At 44.9% G+C, this 9443-nt stretch overlaps 1 long non-coding RNA gene across 1 annotated transcript; it reads left to right on the forward strand.

Annotated features, from left to right (window-relative positions):
- The first annotated feature begins 330 nt into the window (after positions 1-330).
- On the forward strand, positions 331-8984 carry LOC117064378. The gene is made up of 3 exons (XR_004429414.1): positions 331-477; positions 1216-1298; positions 8641-8984. It is a non-coding gene; the product is annotated as an uncharacterized LOC117064378 (long non-coding RNA).
- Positions 8985-9443: the final 459 nt, after the last annotated feature.

Raw genomic sequence — 9443 nt, forward strand, 5'->3', positions numbered from 1 at the left:
AATACAGGAATGAAGGACCTTTGCATCCCATGGCCAATCCCTCCAAATACATTCAGCAAATGTCACTCGGCATCCTGTAGGCCTCACGCTCTTTAGACATATCCAGGCTGCCCACAATATTGGCCGAAAATGAATCATCCTGAGCCTAAGCAGGCTGTGTGAGGCCAGCGTTAACTATCCTCCCTCAGCTTGGTTTCCTGGAGCTGGGGCACACTCTCACCCGGGCACTGTCTCAGGCAAACGGCTTCCAATTGTTTATTTCTTACTTGCCATATAATGTCCTATTCAGGCGTCCCAGGCATGCCATAAAAATGCAGGACGCCAAATTTGAAGGAACTTCAGAAGTTTTCCAGTGTGTTCCCCTCAGACCCACAGCCTCCAGAGCCTCAGCCATCACCATGTAAATGCTAATGAATGACAAGTGCCACAGAGGACTTTCATCTTACCATTTGATGAGGAAGTTGGCTCTGGACATGGGTCAGCTGGGCCATTTAGTTAAAATTTGGTGCTAATGAGAGCAAGATAGAGACTCAGGCCCCTTATGGCCAATTAACTCTGTGCAAAGAGAAAAACTCAGTTCTGTGGTCAAAAGCTATCCTCTTCAACACGGTTAGCTATTCTAGAAACGTGTGATGTTGACCCCAAAGGGGAATGGAGTGTAAGAGGAGAGGCAGTTCAGCGATGACGTCCTCACAGCCTGGAGAGGCAGCTGACAGCACGAGAGTGATTGTCTGCAGGTTAGGAGATGTCTCACTGTTTAGGAATGACAGAAATAAATCTGTTGAGCTGCAGACAAACATTTTGTTTAGTTAGGTCCAGGTATCTCATTGAGGAGCGGCTTTGGAGATCTTGTTTCTAAACCTTTGGCTTTTGTGGAGCCATTGATTTCACTACTTCATTAGTTACCCACAAGGTAAACACACTTTTGAATGCAATTTTACCTTTTGTTCACTGATCACTTAACAGACTTATCATCCCTTAGGTTTAGAAGGATCCATACAGGTGACTCTTCTTAGGTAACCAATCCATGCTCACTGTGCCTGGTGACAAGCCATTGCCCAATCTATGTCTCGCCACCTCTGGAAAAAGCAAAGTAGGGAGTCTCCCAGAGAGCAATTCATCGGGGGGCACTCTGACAGCCAGAAAGCTCTGGTGGATGCTCGGAGCATAAACCAGACACATCACGAGGTGGATTTGTTTGTTCCCTTTTCCTAGAACAAGGATGATTTCTGCCTTGCTTTGACACAACTAATGGAGGTCACTGAAATCATCTTTCCCACTAGGAAGACTGTCACAAGGTGAGTGCTCAATGGCTCCTGCACCCAGACAGAAAGAAGCACCATGCCCTAAGACCCCCCCGCAAATGCACATGGCCACCCGGGTCTCCTTCCCTTCTAGACTGTTTTTTTTTGAAGGCAGTGAACAACTATTTTCATCTTTCACTCTCAATTCCTGGCAAAATATTTAGCATCCAAGAAATATTTTTGGATGAATTAACTAGTAGGTGATCCTCTCACTTTCTCTGCCTAAGCATATAAAATTATACCAGATAAAAAAGTCACGCTCACAGGCCCCTGTCTTCTGTCCTCACCCGGTGAGGCCTCCGCAACACCGCCCCTAAAACTCACGCTAGCACAGTGGACATCACTCACTAACACACACTCACACTAACACGGTAGACATCAGCCACTAACACACACGGCAGCCCGGGACTCTTTTCTCCTGGATGTCCAAGGGAATTCCCCAGAGGGATCAAGGGTTCCTCAGAGAAAGAGGCAACCTTCGTCTTCCTTGTATGTAAGCACAATCTCCCCCCTGCAAGAACCACAGTGTATTCATCCTGTCTGTAATACCTTAGGATGGGATGGTATCCGGGTCCCTCTGGAATGAGCTTCAGTTCTAAGGTTTTGAAGGGAAATAAGAAGCAAAGGATCTTGGGCCAAGTATTTATCTTTTATGAAATGAGGTGAAATGAGCCAAACCATTGCGGAATTAACTAGGAATGAAATTTAGTTCTATAATATGATTACTCAAGTTGCAGATAATAACAATTGTGAAGAATTAATCTGAGGCTTTGCCCTTTCCTTGGAGCTGTAGCTGAGTGTGGGGGAAATAAGTTCTTTAGCTCCTGGAATGTCATCTCATCTGCTCCATTCACTCTTTCTCAAAGTGGATTAGCACTAGAAGTACAGAGTGGGTTGATCTCGTCACAAGCCAAAAGATTTAGACTTTGTGTGCAGTCAATATTTATTGAATGAACACATAATTTTAAAAGCTACATGAAATATCACCTCAAAAACCTCTTAATTACTTCATATCTGTGATTCAAAATACAGTATTTGCTATTTGTCCAAAGATATTTAAATCATAGGTATTTCTAAAGACTAAAACCTGCCAGCTTTTTTTTTTTTTTTTTTTTTTTTTTGCTATTTCTGAAAATAAACATTAGTTTACTTCTCAGCACTCAGGTATAGGGTATATTCAATGATCACCGCTGAGTCACAAATGTGGATGCTTAAAATGATTTTCTCTGAGCTCTTAGCAAATACTCAACACATAGAAGCTTGCATTATTATTATCATTTTTGAATATGGGTCCCGGGAGTCCCTCACTAAACAAGAGCTTGCTGATTAACCTTGAATCCAGTACATGCTGCCACTGACACAATCCCACCTCACTCTCCCTCAGTCCCCTTCTCCAGAGATCATCTTGAATGGGAAGAGAAGGCAGGTGACCTTTGCTATTGATGTGTGCACCACAAGCATGAGGTCCCACGGTTGCCACCAGGAATTGCCATCTACTCAGGACCTGATGAAGCGCTGCCCAGACAGCTCTGTAATCCTACACCAGCACACCAATATGTGTGCTAAACTGATCAATAATAAGATTGATACATCTTCTACTTGGGTAAGTTAATCTTCTTATTGATCAGTGTAGCAAACATATTGCTTTTCTTGGGCAGCCTTCCTCTCTGGCTCTTCTCCCCCACCTCAACGCCCTGGTTGTCTGGTGCTATCAAGAAGAGAAATAGAACAACATTTTCTATATTAAATGCTTCCATTACATCAGGATCATCTTAGCCACCTGCAAATATCTCTTAGAGGAGAGGATTTATAACCGGCAGGTGCCCAACTCATTTTTCTGTGTGTGTTAGAATCTTGATAATGACCTGGGCTTCTCCTCGCTCACATTTAGCATGTAGATTTTAAATTAATAATAGTTATCCATTGAAGGCAGTGCTTGCCTTTGCCATTATAGCACCTACAGCAAAGATCTGAAAAATTAAGACTACAAACAAAGCCAGCATAAGGCACACACCCAGTCTATTCCTGTTGTATTCTTTTTCCTATTCACGACAGAGTAAAAGTGGGAGACACGGGAAGCAATTTCAGAGGACAGAAAGGGGCTAGCCCCAGGCAGGAGAATGAAGGAGAGAAGAACTTAACAGGAATGTTTATTCTAGGAAGATAATCCAATTCAGGGACCCGATTTCTCCCCCTACGTCCACACTCACACAAGGAGACTCCGGGTCAGACGCCTCACCTCCAGCTCTGTGGCAACTCCCTCTGTGACTTGGCAATTACCGTCGCCCGTACCCAGAGGCTACAGAAAAGCTTGGTTTCTAACACACAGAGCATTGTTGTCAGATGCGGAAGGGCAATCCGGTGCTGGAGTGCTGTCCAGACACGCAGGGCCCCTGCCAGCCCCTGGCAGGATGGGAGAAGACTTGAGAGGGGGCGTGCAATGGTGCCTTCTAGAAGAAAGGCCTTAGCAGCTCTGAAAGCCACACGGTTTAACGTGGAGCCAGAATGTGGTGTCTCCACCAGAGCGTCCTGCGGGAGGGCATGCGGGCTTACAGCACAGCGGGAACAGTGCTGCGGCACCTTGGAGCAGCCACCAGCCACAGCCAGTCAGCCAGGGGGAGGGAGGGTTGCCAGGTGAGCGAATCTGCGGGTGAACGAGCACACCGCCGCTGTGGAGGGAGAAACGTAATTTCTGACCCATGGACCACGTACTGGGGAAGACTCCTGTGCACCGAAGACTATTCTTAAAGGAGAATTGGGCCTCCTGAACTGGTGGGCTCTGGAAGGCAGCAGGTATGTGGAGATTCCCAGTGTCAGGAGGTGTGCTGGGGACAGCCAAAGACTGAGATCTTCAGGACCTGCTTCCGAGCACCAACACACAGGTACTCTTTCCTGACTGCCAGCACCTTTGCCACGTCCAGGAAACATCAGTTCTGGAGCACTGGTCGGGGCCCTGCCTGTGCCTGTTGCAGACTTTGTCAGTCTGGAGGCCTGCGACACAAGGAAGGCTGTCAAGCTCCCCTTCCTCCCGAGCAAGCCCTCGGAGGTGCCTTCCACATGCCACAAAGGAGCCCGCTCAAATGAGAAGGTGATGGGTTTAAACCCTTTGGAAAAATCCTTAGTTGGCAAAGGAGAGTCAAGTGCAGCCTTCCCTCTGCCACCTGGACGTCTCCCTGGGCTGGGTTATGCCAGTCAGTGAGCTGGCTTTGCTCTGCTGGGGCCCCACGGGAACGCACGCAGTGTTTTGATGGTAGGACGCTGTGTCTTTTGGATCGCTCCCCTGACCCCCCACACTCCACAGGATAGGGTCATCAGTGTTTGCTGAATGATGTTTGAATAAAGGCAAGTCAGAGGCTCAGCCCAGGAAAGCCCATCCTTTTCTAGAATCTCCTGGTGGACAACTTTGAGTTCAGCTTGCTTGATTTGCTTTTCTAACACTGAATTTTGATAGCTCTGTGACTACTTTGGGGGAGGCTATTATGGCTCAGGGCTGACTTTCATACTTCATATAAGCACATGTTGCTGAATTTGATCATCACTAAAGTGTCCACGTGGGAGGAAGGGGGTCACCTTCCCCCATGCTGCATGGGCAAAGAAACTGAAGTGCATAGTCTTGCTGGAGACTCCAAGATACTTGGTGGTCAAACTGGAGGCGAGCTTGGTTCCCTGTGCTTTGCCAGGTGTGACAGACTGAAGAATATTCAGAGTTTTCCTTGAGATCTGAACTCTGGGCGGCCCCTCTGGGGTCAGCATCTTAGAACATCGTGGAGATAACCAGCAAGTCCATATCGGGAAAGGCACTGGAAGGGCACAACTGTGCCTTCTCCATGGCTCCATCTCTGGTGGGTGAGACTCTATTCTTCGGCTTATAGGCAAGAAAGGAATCTTGGTTACAAACCCTCCCTATGCCGAGGGCCATGTAATTAATGTTCTAAAGCAGAGGAAGTGAAATCAAGGGCATCTGATGAAGCGGAGAAAGGCTCACTAGGCTCCAGGTTGCTCTGCTTTCTAAGTGATAAATACAGTCTCCTTTAAGTGGGAAAAATGCTTCACAATATCCATTAGGATGGAGGCCAACAACATGGTTTAAGGACAGAGCTGAGAGCTGCCACTCATGGATGGAAAGGTTTGTCCACTTCACGGCATGTGTCCAGGACTAGCAGTGACAGCTTTAAAAACTCAAAACTTCACTTTATTTCAAAATTCCCTTCCACCTTACTCAGCCTGTATGTACAATGATCTTTTCCTTAGCCCAGAATCTGAACAAAACCAGCTCAAGAACAGGTTTTCTGCCCCTTGTATAGGATTAGAAGAAAGGTGGACATCAAAAAGCAGGAAGATTGAGAGCACCATGGATGCCTGTGTGGGTCCAGCAATGCCCTGCAACCCTGGGCATCACCAGCTGTGTGCAGGGAACCACAAGTGCCCTTCCGGGGAGCTGGGTGCCGTCCTTTCTGCCTGGCACTAACAACCTGGCCAGGCTTCTGTTTTCAGGGGAACGAGGCTGAGCCAAGTGGAGAGAGTGAGTTATTTAAAACTGGTTCTGCCCATAGATCCCTGATTTCTTGCAACTGTTTTTGATTGACAGGCAAGTCCCTGTGTCCTTTTTATTTCTGTGAGTTAACTGAGGTTTTTACACTTTTTGCTAAAAAGGAAAAGATTTCCCTTTCTTGGCACTCAGGGAAATCTTTCTGCACAATATTTGCAACCAAGAGCTGGGGCATTGGGCCTTTTTCCTTGTCTTCTGTGGAATACCAATACTTTATTCTGAATCTGAGATATTCCTGATGGACCAAAAGTGAAAAAAAAATTTTAAATGAAGGTAAAAAAAGCCCTCCCTCTACTATCAAGAGCAAAAGAATTCTCAGTATTTCTAGGACAAATGTTGGATGTGATCCTCTTTTTTCACCTTTGGATAAATTCTCACTTCAAGCAAAACTCTTTTCCTTTGAAACTGCTGTTATGCAGACACATACCAAAATCACTCAGAAAGAATGTTTTGCCTCAGAATAATGTGATGTATTTAATGTATTCTGACTGTCGTTAATATGCTGGACTCTAAATGCCTTTCATTTCTACGTGTTCTTCTTTCTCTATGTTGGCATTGGACATCTGTCCTTAATTAGTACCTACTCTTGGATGGTTTTCTCAGCCAGGAATGATTTTGCCACACACAGTCCCCCACAGGGACATCTCGCAATGTCTGGAGATATTTATTTTGAGTGGTCACCTTTGGGAGAGGGAGATGCTACTGGCATCCACTGGTTGAATGTAGGGATCCCACCATGCACAGGCCTGCTCCCAAACCATCATCTGACACCAACGTCCAGATGCCAAGACAAGAAGTCCTCATCAGATAATGAGGACATTTGGCCAAATAGACAACCATACGTTCAATCTGACACAATTTACAGTTTCTAAGCTAATACACATGACTTTGGAATAAGTGGTCAATGCCATGTCTGCATACTATGTACAGTATTTTTAAAAATTTACTCACACATAGGGTAGCTACCCCATGCCCACACTTTATAAGGAGTGTCCCTGAGAGATCTACTAAGGTGGAGAAGACACAGACACTCCACAACCACAGAGCTAACAGAACATCACTACAGACAGGCCAAAAAGAGGGAGACACATGCAGTAGCCTGAAAAATAGATACGGGATGTTTTGCATTGAAAATAGGAAGAAGACAGGGTGACTCAATTTGGAAACAAAAGGTTGAAAACTCAACACATGTCTTTAGATAGACAGGAGAGAAGGCTATTCCTGAAACTGTTCATGAGAAATAGGGTTAGAGATGCCATTACTGAAAGAAAAAAAAAGAAAGAAGAATTTCACTGTGAATGATCCAAATGTAAAGACACTGGTTAGAAAAAAGCAAAACAAAAACCAAACAAACAAAAACAGGCCAGATGTGGTAGTTCACACCTATAATCGCAGCACTTTGGGAAGCAGAGGCGGGTGGATCACCTGAGGTCAGGAGTTCGAGACCAGCCTGGACAACATGGTGAAACCCTGTCTGTATTAAAAATACATTTAAAAAATTAGCCGGGTGTGGTGATGTGTGCCTGTAATCTCAGCTACTGGGGAAGCTGAGGCAGGACAATCGCTTGAGCCTGAGAGGGAGAGATTGCAGCGAGCTGAGGTTGCACCATTGCACTCCAGGCTGGGCAACAAGAGATTCCATCTCAAAAAAAGAAAAAGAAAAAGAAAAGAAAAAGAAAAAACAGCAACAACAAAATGATACTGAATAAAGAGAAAATGGGCTTCAGATAAATTTGGATTATTGTTGAGATTAATACATTAGAAAAGCAACCTATAAATTAAGTATATTTTTTCTTCCAGTCTAGAGAAAATGCTAGAAATAATAGATTTCAGTTTGTTTGCGTTGAATATGCTAGGGTCACATTTTTGGGTAAAGTATGCCTAAAAAGAGAAAGGTAAATCAAAGTCTCACATTTTCAGAGCAGCAAAGGAATCTGTCAACTTTATAATATTTAACATATAAACTTAGCAATATATTGTCTACTGCTTAGAACTATATTAGCAGAAGGCTGCTGAGTTCATATACGACATTAGCAAGCAAGTTCCATTTCTTACAAATAAACACATTATATGAAATAATCGATACACAGTATTGCCCAATCACTGTGACCATCACATGCCTTCAAGTGGAAGGTTATAGTACTCAGAGATGAAGTAAGACAGTCTGGGTAACAGTTGACTACCTTTGGAAGCTTCGTGTTTCTTAAATTTTATTTAAAAAGACAAGCCCTAAATAGCTATATATACCCAACTCCTTAACACTGCATTTGCTCACTCTGTTCTTGGAGTCATAAAATGTCAATTTAAAAAAACCTTTCATTTTGTAATTTTCCTCAGAAGGATAACTCAGGATTCTCCAGCAGAAGCTTGAAATGCTATGGGTTGATTCAACCTCCAACCTATGGTAATTGAGTCTGCCTGCCTATGTTTTCAGCTCCGAAAAGGAAAAACATGACAACTGGCTGTGTTTTCAGACTGAAAAGGGCAAACCCAACTTTCAGTATAGGAAGTCTGAGTTGTGCGGCGCTGAGGTACTGTAGGAAGGGTGCCCAGGTACCCACGTATAGTAGAACTGATGGTGAGAACTTTGATGGGAGACGGGAGAACACTTTCCAGAGAACAGTGGAAAAACGAATGCAAAATCATGAAGGAAAGGAGCACGGCCTTGAGTCACAAGCATGGGGTCCTTGCACAGAAATAAGCAGGAGGCAACTTTGTAAGCATTTGGGGATCTTAAAGTGAAATACCTTGCACGAAACTGTCTGTATTTTATCCTGTGTGCACTAGGAAAGAAAGAATGAAGGTCCGCAATCAACACCGAGTTCTGAGAAGCTGACAGGGATGATGTTCTACCCAGCTCTCACCTAAAGGAGGACAGCCCCCAAGCCAGAGGAAGCTGTCAGAGAGCTTCTCAGCTGAGAATACTCTACGAGGTCCCAAAGGTTAAGGATGCCAGTTACAGAAGCTTGACAGAGCAAAAGGGGAAGGATGTGTCACTTGGCCGTGTAGCTGACTGAGCTTAGGGAATAAGAAAGCAAACGCAATGGAGGTGACCAAGGGGTGACAACACTTCACCATCAAGATGAAGACCATACAGGGGACTGGGGGTCAGAGGGAAGCGAGGATAGGGAAGTAAGGAGTGTGCTCGGTTAGGAAAATGTAGATTACTGATGCGCCCTTGAGTTGTCTAGACAGAGGTGGCCAAAGACAGCTGGAAGATGGTCACTTAATATTAGGATTCAGGGCTGCCACACCACCCAGCTTCAGGAGTTACCTTTCCTCTTGTTTTCCATGTGCCTGATGCTTCTCAGAGTTGTGTAGTGTGGTGGCCTTGGGAAAGAGTCACTACTAATAGTTTCAAGGAGCCTGAAAATCAGTGCAACACACCTACCTGCATTCAGAAAGAATATCTCCTACTTTTGCTCGACTGATGTAGATCAATATAACACCCCTGCAGAACTCACATCTCCATACTCCATAGACCATTCGGACTATGGTCACACTCTTTCATGATATATTAGCTGCACATACACAGCCACATTTTCAGCTTCAGGACGAATGTGGAATATTCCATCCTGTTTGGACATACC

The sequence above is a fragment of the Trachypithecus francoisi genome, unplaced genomic scaffold (genome assembly GCF_009764315.1).
Source record: "Trachypithecus francoisi isolate TF-2019V2 unplaced genomic scaffold, Tfra_2.0 Lachesis_group2, whole genome shotgun sequence".
Taxonomy (NCBI): domain Eukaryota; kingdom Metazoa; phylum Chordata; class Mammalia; order Primates; family Cercopithecidae; genus Trachypithecus; species Trachypithecus francoisi.